This window comes from Pelecanus crispus, chromosome 8 (assembly GCF_030463565.1).
Source record: "Pelecanus crispus isolate bPelCri1 chromosome 8, bPelCri1.pri, whole genome shotgun sequence".
Classification (NCBI taxonomy): domain Eukaryota; kingdom Metazoa; phylum Chordata; class Aves; order Pelecaniformes; family Pelecanidae; genus Pelecanus; species Pelecanus crispus.
Window position 1 is genome coordinate 25,838,386 of NC_134650.1, and position 11,356 is coordinate 25,849,741.

Sequence of the window (11,356 nt, forward strand, 5' to 3'; positions counted from 1 at the left end):
CCACTCTCTGTCCCTGCGAGGGACCCCGCAGTGCCGGGAGACTCTCCAGGTGCCCTGGAGCACCAGGATGCTCAGCCCTCTGTGGTCTACAAGGCACCTACTTGGGACTCCACCACTGGACGTACAGGGCAGCCTGTGATCCCTGCCTTCATCATGTTGCTAATAAATAAAGTCACTTAGTATCTGTGCCCTCTCCCAGCTGCAGTGCCCCCACCAAGACTATCTCTGCCCTGGCCTGGAGCTGGCCCCTGCAAAAAATAACCCAGCATTATAGCAGTCTGCCTGCCTTGCCTTTGGCTGCACTGAGCCCAAGGAAGGTCCCAGGGGACTTGTAACCAGCCCAAAGGCCTGCTGTCCTCCCTGGCTGCTGAATGTGCCCATGTCTGCCTGGTCTTTGCCATGCTTCCACCCAAAGCATAGCGTCTTTGCTGTAGACTTCTTGGGGGGACTTTGTGCTGGACACAGTGTCCTTCAGAGCAGCCTCGGGGCTGGAAGGGGAGGACTAGTAGCACCACAGTCCAGTTCTGCAATCCCAGGCCAGACCTTCCCAGTGGAAGCCCCAAGTGGGCATGGTACCCCTGGGTGGGGAAACCCAGTGCCATGGGGGAGCACAGCATGGGAATAGCACTTCTGCAGGATGGAGAGGCTGAGAACCTCTCGGCTTCTGTGTGGGTCGGGAAGCCCTGGGCTGCATGAATTTGCCCAGGAGTTGGTAACATCCCGAAAGAAAAGGACTTTGGAGTGGTGCTGGGTTTTCCCTGGAGGGTTCTGCCATTTCTGGAAAGACCTTCTTGCGGGGGACGTGGAGAAAAGGAACAAAGGCTCCTTCAAAACCATGCCTAGTCTCAGGTGGGCAGAGCAACCTGGCTTGCAGGAGAGGCAAATCTACTGCTCCTTCCCTCAGAGGCCACCACCTCCTCTTTCTCATCTGGAGGATCAGCTGAAGCACCTCTGTCCCTCTGCATCTGGCCTTTTCTGGGGTCATATCTCTCCCCCGGAGCAGGGGCTTTCTTGGCAGCACCAGCTTTGCTGGGAATCTTGAGGCCATGCACTGCTCTGCACAGAAGCCCCCTCATTTCCCAACCAGGAGCACAGATGCTGCAGTCCCCCCACCCAGGCTTCACCCCACCAGGCAGACAGAGCATCAGGGCACTCTACTGCGCTGGGGCCATGTGTCTGCCCTGCCAAGGCAAGCTGTGCCCCAATAAGCCCTGGCACCTGCAGCCCAGTGAGTCACAGCCACCAGTGAGTTTTTCTTCCTCATCAGCTCCAGTCCCTCCCAAGCCAGTGGCATTTTGGTATCTGAGACTTTCAAGAGGCTGGGAAGGGGGACAGCAGGGAGCATCTGCAACCTGGGTGCCAGCCTGGACTGGGGGATGGGGTACCAGTGGCTGGAGGTAGCAGTGCTGCCAGAGCTTGTGAGGTTGGACCCCTGATTCCTTGTACCCCCTTCTTGGGGGTCCCAAGCAGCCCAGGTGAGGAGAGGCAAGATGCCCCTGTGAAGTTCAGGGGTGCTGGGAGCATCCCCAGATGCCAGAGTCCCTTACTCCATGGGCACTTTCCATAATGGATGGGCAGGTCCTTTCTGGAGCATCCTGTGTCCTGTGGTGACACAGGATGGCTGCCCACCTGCTGTGGCAGCAGGGTTTTGGCTGAGCTTGGGAGGCTGACAAATCTGTGAGCATCTCTCTCCGGCCCCCTGGGAACTGGGACATCACAGCGTGGGCAGGTCACCCAGGACATGGGTAGCCCTGTGTGCCAAAGGTGGTGGGAGGAGGGATGGGAAGCTCTGCAGGTGAAGTCCACTCTGGCATTACTAGAAGCCCAGCTGCTGGGGATGAAAACAAACTTCAGGGGGCTGCTGGACATTGAAGCACCGTGAGCATCAGCCTGCAGGAAACCCAGCGCAGAGGTCTTCCCTTCCGGTACCAGGACAGGAGGCTAATTGCCATGGAGAGCCAAGTGGCAATAGGTCAGTAGATCCCATTTTTCAAGCCAACAGGAGACTGGGGCAATACGACCCAGCTTGGACCTCTGCAACTGGGAATCACCCTTGGTGAGTGCCTTGCCATCACAAGTGAAGCCAGCTGCTCCCCAGGAGCCCATCATTCCACCCTCCAAGACAAGGCTTATTCCAGGGAGCACATGCTGGAGCTGAGCTGCCAGGAACTGTAGGAACTGAACAGGCCACAGTAACTTGGTGGCCAGGGATGTCTGAGCACCTTAAGGTGCTTCAGGACACATGTTCCTCAAGAAGCCTCAGTGAGGGGCCAGACAGGCAGGTCTTCCTGCTCAAATGCTTGCCAAGTGGTGTCAGCTTTTCCTTTGCACAAGTTCCGGGTGTTTGTGCTCATGTAGCTGGTTATCTCCCCATTTCCTCTCCTGACTGATGTTTCCTGTCTTGCTCGCTCCCTCTTGCCAGCTTTGCCCTTTGTGTCAGGCTTGCCTCTTGGCTCTGGGCAGCGTCAAACCTCAGCATCCCCCCTGCCCACCGTGATGGCAATGTGCAGCCCTGAGCACCGTGCCATGTGTCCTTTCACTGGGCTGCAGCACAATGCCCCAGGAGATACTTGAAATGCCAGCTCCACTTGGCCATCTAGCAGCTCCTTGGGAGCATGGGCAAGCTGGGACAGAGCAAGAATGATTTAGGATCCATCTGCTTTTAGCAGCAGATCCATCTCTGTTCTGAAGCTGGGGGACAGGTGCCAGCTGGACCAGTGCATTGCCTGTCCTATAACATGCATGTCACTGCCACAGGGGGCTGCTAGGTCCAGCAGTATGGAAATCTGGACAACCCCTCGGGGACCCTTCACACAGGGGCTGCACAAGGGCACAGGAACCTGGCTGGGGACTTCCAGGGACCATGGGTGGGGAGGCTGTCACCCAGAGCAGCTCAGACTGCCTCTGCCAACCCTTGTGGGGCTGCAGTAGCATCTGGGGGCAAACACATCTCTGCTCTAAGGACCCCAGGCTCCAGGGACCAACCTCAGTCAACATCTCGGTGGTGGGAAAGGCCCATATTTTCCAGGTCTTTCAGACCAATAGCCACTGCCAAAGACTTGTTGCACCAGGAGCTGGGGTCAGACATGTCCATGGGTCAGGACAGGAGTGGGGAGGACATGGGGAGTCCTGGCAGGACTTGCCAGGATCAAGGCAAGACCCATTCTGAGAGACAACCTCCCATGCCCACGTGGGGCAAACAGCAGCAGGCAGAGCCCCTGTGAAAGGCAAAGCCTGCTCCAGGAAGAGAGGGGCAAAAGAGGAGACTGGGAACGGAAAAGGGCTGCTCCTGTAACACAGATACAGCTGGGGAGGTGGAGCAGCAGGCAGGAGGCAGGTCACAAACAGCCGGCACACGAGGAAGTGCTGGGACACCAGCAGAAGGGCAGCCAGGGTGGTCAGTTGCAGCAGCTCCAGGTGCAGCAGACCTTCGCTGGCCAGGGAAGGACAGGGAGCAGAGGCAACGAGAACTGCAGGGACCTCAGCCAGGACCTGGAGATCCCCTCGGCAGGAGTCTTCTTCCAGCCGAAACAGCTCTTCATCCTGCCAAGGTGTGGGCACTGTCCGTGGCATGGGGGGCCGGGGCAGCAGGATGGTCACGGTGGGGACATCTCCGTGCCTGGTGGCACTGCAGTCCTGTGGCTCAGAGCTTCGGGTGACTGTTCCCAGAGCCACCAGCAGTGGGGTAGACTGATGCTGGGAAGGCTGGATCGTCTGGGGACCTGCAGCTCTCTGGGGGGGTGCAATGCTGGGAGGGTGCTGAGGCTGGGACCCAGCCTGGGTGCATGAGAAATGTGGCTCAGGAGGAAGCACATCGCAGTCCCTGCAGCACAAGGGCTGCCAAAGAAGCCAAGAGGGGCCAGCAGATAACGTGCTGAGGCTTCCTCTGGCATGCCGCAGTCACAGGGCCAGGGTTGCTCTGTCGCTATCTGGCCCTGCAGAGCCCCATGCATCCCTTCTCCCTCTGCTGTATTATTGTTAAGTGGGGAGGAAGCAGCTCAGCAAGTGCCACCTCAGGCTTTTAACCCGCTGCTGCCTGGCTTGCTGCTCTTTGCTCCAGTCGGCCAGAGCTGGGAAGGTTCCACGGCTGCCCTGGGAGGACAGTTTGGTATGGGGGGCTTGCTACAGGCTTTACCTCCCTGGGGACCAGCAGCATCCCCCAGCAGGTCTCCTCCAAGCCATGTTGTCTCCCACGGGTCTCCCACAGCCACCCTTGCAAAGGGTGGACGCTGTCATTGTCATCTCAGTGTGGAGAGAAGGTCCTGAAGGCTTTAGGTGCCAATGATTCCCTCCTTGCTCTCTCTTCCCCCTTTTAGCTGGTTGGATCCTGCCTGGTGCTTCCTCTGGAAGCCCCCCTGCTCTGCTGGCAGGGGCCACCATGGAGGCAGCAGCTTTACCAGCTTTGCACAGATTTAACCCAAATACCTAATAAACAGTTTGGAGGAAATCCATCTTGAGGAAGAAAATTGCAGCACTTCACCAGCTTCGCTTGAAGAGATGGGGTTTAATTGAACCCCAGGGTCTCCGGAGGTGCTACCTGCTACTCCCTGGGTAAGTGGAAATCATACAGACATCTCAGAAACCTTCTCTAGATCACCTTATTCTCCTGCAACTGAACTCTGCCATATTGTCCCCCCGCTTCTCGTCTGGCAGGGAGGGGACCTCAGTGTCCTGTCACACAGGCTGGGCCTGTGTCCTCCCCAGTGCTGGCCACTGCAGGATGCCTTTCCCAAGCATTGGTGTCCGTGCAGGAGCAGAGGTAGGTCACCCAGCCGCTGAGCCTGCCAGGGTGATGCAGAGATACTCCACGCTCTCCTGCAAATACATCCCTATGTTGGCGTGCCCATTTTATGCCCCAGTGCCCCACGTGCACCCCCAGCATAAACCAGCAGTTCACCTGGGCCAGCCTGCTCCATGCCCTGGGGCCCTGGCATAGCCACACATGTGGATCATCCAAAAAACCCAGTGCCACCTGTTTGGGAGCTGTGCAAGCCATGCTGTCACCTGAACTCAGCACGGGAGCATGCACGCGTGGGTTGCTGTGAGGTGCTCGCCCTCCCTCCCATGGCTGAGTTTCTGCCCACACCTTTGCCCCCAGTGGTGCCCACGGAACCAGTGACCCTGACAGAGCCGCTCCTTGGCTGTAGGACCCATTCCCGCTTTGAAGGGTCCTGCCAGGGGGTTTCGTGCAGGTCAGCCTCTCCCTGCCCATCCCCCGGCACCGGCTGGGCCTGAATTTCCAGCTGTTGCAGAACAAGTTCCTGGGAGGCTGCACCCGGAGCTGGCACCACACCGAGCTGCAGGCATGCCTGTCTGGTGTCATAAGCACGCACAGGGGGCCGTGGGGATGGCGGAGGGGATTAAGCTGCCCAGGGCATGCCATGGGCTGGGGCAGCTTTCCTGCTGCTTGCCTGCAGGACAGGGCTCGCTAGAGAGGTCGTCCCCTTGGTTCCCAGCATGTCACCACCCAAATGCCTCTGTGCAAACCCGGTGATTGGCACAGGCACTTCAGGGATGTCCCTGGAGACCAGCACGTACCATCCCATCCTCTCCAGCCACAGGGTTTGGGTCCCAGCCTTTGCCAGGGATGCAGAGCAGCATGGCCTGGATGCCCACTCAGGTCCCAGCCCTGCTCCCCTGGAGCATCCTTCCTCCCTTGTTGGCTTCAGGGAGAGGACTGAGCCCCAGTGATGGCAAGAACAAGATCCAAGCTCATTTTGATGAACTCTTTCCCCAGTGTCCCTCTCCTCAGAGCCAGGGAAGTGATGCTGGGGAGGAACTTGGCTCCTCTTTGTTGTTACAGGATAAAGTTACCCTTTAAACCAGAGCCAGTGCTGTCAGGGCTGCATACCATCCAAGAACATCGCTCCTTCCCAACGGCTCCAACATGCTTCTTGTTACTGTGCTTGCGTGGAGCCAGCCTACTCCCAGCCCTGGGCACAGCAAGGGGAACGCAGATGAGGGGATCCAAAAAGGAGCCTCAAGGCTCTTTTCCCACCCTGGGAAAGTTGGAAGCAAAGTGAAAAGGCGTCTCTCCAGAGAGCAAGCGCTCTCCTGGCTCTGGGATACATGGGGAAGAAGGAGCAGAAAGGAAGGGCTGGGAGCAATGGAAAGGCAGGGGGAGCTGGATGTGGCCAGGGTACACTGGGGGTGTCTGCTGTCCCCTTGGAGAAGGGCAAGGGATGCTGCCCTCACTGTGGCTCAGCTGGGGACCCACTTGAGGGGTCAGACTGCAAGTTCCCACCAGGGAAACTGTGTGCAGGGAGGGCGGTGGCATGCCTCTGGCACCCATCTTGCCACCCCCCAAGTCCAGCTCCAACTCAGTAGGCAGCACTAGCTCCTGGGACGGCGCAGAAAGCGGGCTGGCTTCCCCTTTGAGCTCCAGCCTCTGTTTCTGGTGGTCCCAAATCCAGGGGACCTCCTTCTTCCGTAAGCTGGCACCCCAGGAGACACCCCAGCACCCCAAAACTTTGCAGACATGGGCGTTCCTCAGCAGCATCCTGGCCATCCCACCTTCACTAGACCTCTGGAAGGGGCTGGGGCTTGCTTAGGGCTTGACCCCCCTGTGCTGAGCCATGACGTGCCTGTGGGGTGGAGGGGAAGGAAGCCGGCCCAGTGGAGCTGAGCCAGGGAGAACTTCCTGGCAGCAAGCTCCAGCCTCCAGCGCCTTCCGTGCTGCTGCAGATGGCTCCGAGCAGGATGGAAAGCAGAGGGCTGTGCGAGCCCTTTCCAGCCATTCCCCAGCCTTGTGCCAGTGGGGAGGCAAATGCCAGCTGGTGACGCAGCGCTGGGGCCCTGACACTGCTGCCTCGGCAGGGTGTCAGAGGGAAGCCTGACTCATCCCCAGCAGGAGAATATGAGACTTGCACATGTAAACAGAGCTGGCCCCAGCGCGCCAGGGCACGTGACAGATACAGGGAGAGACCGGCTGGAGCCACGGCCCAGGCCTGGTGGCATCGGTGTGTGTGCTAGAGGCATGTGAGAGGGGGCTTGGCCTGTGAAGAGCCAGAATTGGTACACTCCCACCCTGTCCTAAGGCTCAGGGGAGCATCACTTGGGTGGGGAGGATGGGGCAGGATCTGTGCTGTCAGTATGTCCCCCCTCTGCTACCCCTGCCCCACCGGCAGCTTTTAGCAACTAGTTTTACCACCGGTCTGCATGTTTGGCTGCCACTGCTGTCCTCCAGGGACACCCTTCCCAGCAGGGATCAATTTGGACCAGCAGCACCGGACAGGCAGAAGAGGCACACAATGAGGGCAAAGCTCCTGAGATGCCATCTCGTGGTGCCAGCTTCAGGAGTAGAGTGCAGCTTGTGGTGTCAGGAGGTCTTCCTGCATCTTCTGCAGGGATGGAGTGAGCAAGGAAGTGCCAGGCTCAGGTGCATGGAGGGTCACCGGGTGCCTGTCCCCCCCAGATCCTGGATCACTCAGAAACCTCCTGGTCGTCCGATACACTCTCCAGCACGTGGTTTCCCCTTGGGTTTACATGTGCCTTGCTGGGAGAGCTGCAGGCCAGCAGGGACAGGAGATGATTACAGCCACTTCCTATCCTTGCTTACCCACAGCCGGTTTCATTTCCTTAATCCCCATCCCAGCATTTTCTTTGTTGTTTTCTTTGGAGGGGAGGGATCATTTGCTGAAGGCTGGCGCTTGCTGCAGGGAGTGCTTTCATGCTCTGAGACCAACGTGAGTGCCTGCTGGCTGCCCCCGCATGGAGCCACTCAGTGCTTTTGGGTGCAGCAGGTGCTTCCCATGAGGGGGATGGAGACCCCACCGCGGTGGTGCCCAGGACCACTGTGGAGTGGTTCAGGGTACATGTGGGGTCCCCTGCATTACTCAGGGAGGACTGTATTTGCATGCATTTGCAAACAGCCCTGGCAAATTTACACACTCAGCCCTGCCAAGGCACCCCGTGCTCCAAATTGCCTTTTCCTCTTGCATCCCCTATGGCATCAGTGTGCCTGGCCTGGGCCACCTTCAGGGCAAGGTATTCCTGCAGCAGCCAACTCGATGGGCTGAGCTTTACCCAGCGCAATGCCAAATCCTCAGGCTGCTGATGCCACACCATGGTCTGGCCATGCCAGCCTCCCCACCGCTGGCCGTGTGTGCTGAGCTGGGCTGGTTGCTGGGCTTGCCCATGACCTCAGCCTTCCTGCTCAGTGTCAGACGGTCCCCAAGGGGCTGCGGGAATCTTGTGAATCATGAATACTTTGGGAGTGATTCCTCCAGGGTGTGCGTGAGATGGTTCCTACCGTGCCGAGGCAGGGACAGCTGCCTGGTTGCAGAAGGTGATGTGGTCCCAGCGGATGGTCAGCCTCCTAAGATGAGCTGGGGCTGGGCTTGGAGATGCTGCCTGTCACCTTCCCGGGATAGAGAAGGGACTTAGGAGAGGGGACAGCTGGCTGGTGGCTGGAGAGTCTGGACTAGCCCATGGTGTCCTTCTGGAGCTCCTTGCCCTCCTTGGACCATGCTGGGGCTGAATCTGATGCAGTCGCACTCTGGATGTTCTGGCTTTCCTGCAAAGCCTAGGCTTGGGTGCTTGCTTGCCAGCCAGAGTCTGGGCGAGCTGACCCAGAGCTGCCAACACCAAGCAGGTTTGTGGCCACTCCAAGGATGTCCTCATGTCCCTTCTCCCAGCCCCACAGGCAGGCAATGTGCTGGGACAGGCAGCTCTGCCCCACAGAGAGGGACAGGCTGGGTCAGGGCTGCACCCCAGACTGCTGCCACTGCACGCTGGCCTCGAGTGCACCAGGGAAGGGTTTCCAGCAGAGCTCAGAGGACCTGCTGGCACAGCCTTTCCCACTGCCGGCCAGTTCCCGAGCGTAGCTGAGGCGCTGGTGAGTCAGCTGGAGTGTGGCTCACATTGCTCACACTGCACCAACGCTGCACTGGCTCCCTTAGCTTTTTCCTAGGTTGTGTTCCCCAAAAACATGCACCCAGAGGGATGAGGAGCCCAGCGCCAGGATGTCGGGATGCTCAGCTCCAAGCCTGTGGCAGGGATGGCAGCAGGCTCTGCCGAGCCGAGGCACCTCGGCAGTTGTTGGGGTTGATGGCTGAGTTCCAAGTGTGTTCAGTGTGCGTGGCCATCCCGGCGCAAGGCTTGAAGCTCTGGCCTGCACTTACTGCCTTGCTCCAACGCTGAGCAGGAATGCTGAGCACGCAGCAGCTCCAGGGCGGCTGTGGAGGGAGGCAGGCCTGGAGCCAAGAGCTGGCCTCCTGCCCTCCAGAGAGAGGGGAGAGGAAGACGTGGCTCCAGGCCCAGCCTGCAGCAAGAAGAGCAATTTGGACAGAGACCAGTGGTGCAGGGGTCCACCAACGGCTCAGACCTTTCTCTGCATCGCAGCAGGCAGATGCAGGCAGCTGGCACAGCCGGTTGCTGAAGCTGCCAGGGAGAGGGGAATGTGCTTAGGGTGGTCCTGGGTCACCAGGCTCCAGCAAGGTGCAGTCCTGTGCTGGGAGGCACTGGGTGATGCCAGCTGGTGCTCAGACAGGGTGCCCAGCTGCCCAGCATGGGCATGGACTGCCTGAAAGCCTCCTCCTGTGGCCTGGGTCCAGGAGTGTCTGTATCCATGCAGGGAAGGTTAACCCCTGCCTGCTGGTGGTCATCATCCCTCCTTAAAACCAGGAAGGGGGGGTTCTGGGGAGCAGGCAGGCAGGGGATGCTGCAGGGACTTGGGTGCCGAGCCTGCCCTTGGTTTTTTTTGCAAAGTTGGTCTGCACCCAGCAAGCTCCCGGTGACCTAGAATAGCCTGTGTGGTGCGCCAGCCCAAGCCTTGGCAGAGGGAGTGTTTAGCTCAATGTACCCAGTCTGGCAGGGCAGGCAGGCGTGTGGCTGAGGGGAGGAGTGCTGCAGGCAGCCCTGTTGGCCCCAGCCTTGGTGCAGTCCCCTCTCTTGATGTCTGCAGAATGAGACAGCTGCTCCCCAACCTGGCAGCAGCCGGGAATGGTGTTTTACCTTGCAATGGTGGTGCATAGGTAAGTGAAATGTGGTGGTGTGGGTCAGTCCACCTCCAGGCACCCCAAATGTTTACCAAGAGGGTGGTCAAACCCTGGAACAGGCTTCCTGGAGAGGTGGTCAATGTCCCAAGCCTGTCAGTGTTTAAGAGATATTTGGATAATGCTCTTAATAACATGCTTTAACTTTTGGTCAGCCCTGAAGTAATCAGGCAGTTGGACCAGATGATTGTTGTAGGTGCCTTCCAACTGAAAATATTCTATTCTATTCTATTCTATTCTATTCTATTCTATTCTATTCTATTCTATTCTAAATGCTCAGTATCTGAAGACCCACCTTGCTGCGAGGGAGTGGGTAGGACCAGCTTGGTGGTCTTCAGTTGGGGTGGATGAGCCCAGGCAAGCTGTGGTGGGCATTAGGCAGCCCACTGAGCCAGGCTGGGGGCACGAGGAGGATTGGATGCACCCACACAGACCTGGCATGGGCGGGTGCTCCCAAGTGCCTGCTTTGCCACACCATGCCAGTTGCAGGTGCAGACCGAGTCCCCACAGCCACCTTGCTGGTGCAGCAGCAGGTCTGGCAGGTTGGTAGAGAGCCTGCAGAGATGGCGTGTTGGTGGGCCAAAGTGCTAACCCAGAGTTGGTATTGCTGGAAAGACTTGGAGAGGGTGACCCAAGTGACTCTGTGCACCAAGAGCTTCCTTTGAGTGCTGCATGGGGTCAGCTTCCCCCCCTGTTTTTACAGGGGGAGCCTTGGCAGGGATGTTGGCAGAGTGTCTGCACAGGGCAAGTCCTGAGAGCTCAGCAGAGCACTTCTACTTGTACTTTGAACATCCACACAACCCTCTGAGCCACGTTAGCAGAGGTTTCCTGCCTTCCCCCAGCTATCCTCACTCCCCTGACCATGCAGCAAGACCTGGCTGCCCTTGGAGAGCTTTTGGAGGTGGACAAGGTGGTGACACCATCCACAGGGTGTGGGTGGGATCCAGCCCCCCACTTGATCCACAAGTGATGCTGGATCAAGTGATGACAGCATGGCATGGTGGTGCTGACGAGGCCAGGCATGTGGTGGGCCATGGGACTGCATGGCACTGGGACCTGGGTTAGACTGATCAACCAGCTGGGTTGATGGATCCATACATCCCCTCTGCCTGTCCGTGTCGGCCCTTTGGCTTGGCATTTCCCTGGTAGCCACGGGACCTGCTGTCATCTCTGCCATCTTTGCAGAGCTTCTCCTTCCACATAACCAGGCCAGGGATGGGCTGGGAGCTGGGACACCTTGGTTCTCGCCAGGTGTCCTTGGCAGCAGCACTCTGCTCCTCAGTGCAGCCCCAGGAGAGTGACAATGGTGCAGTGATTTCCTTGTCACTGATATTGCCCTACTCCGCTGAGCTCTGAGACAT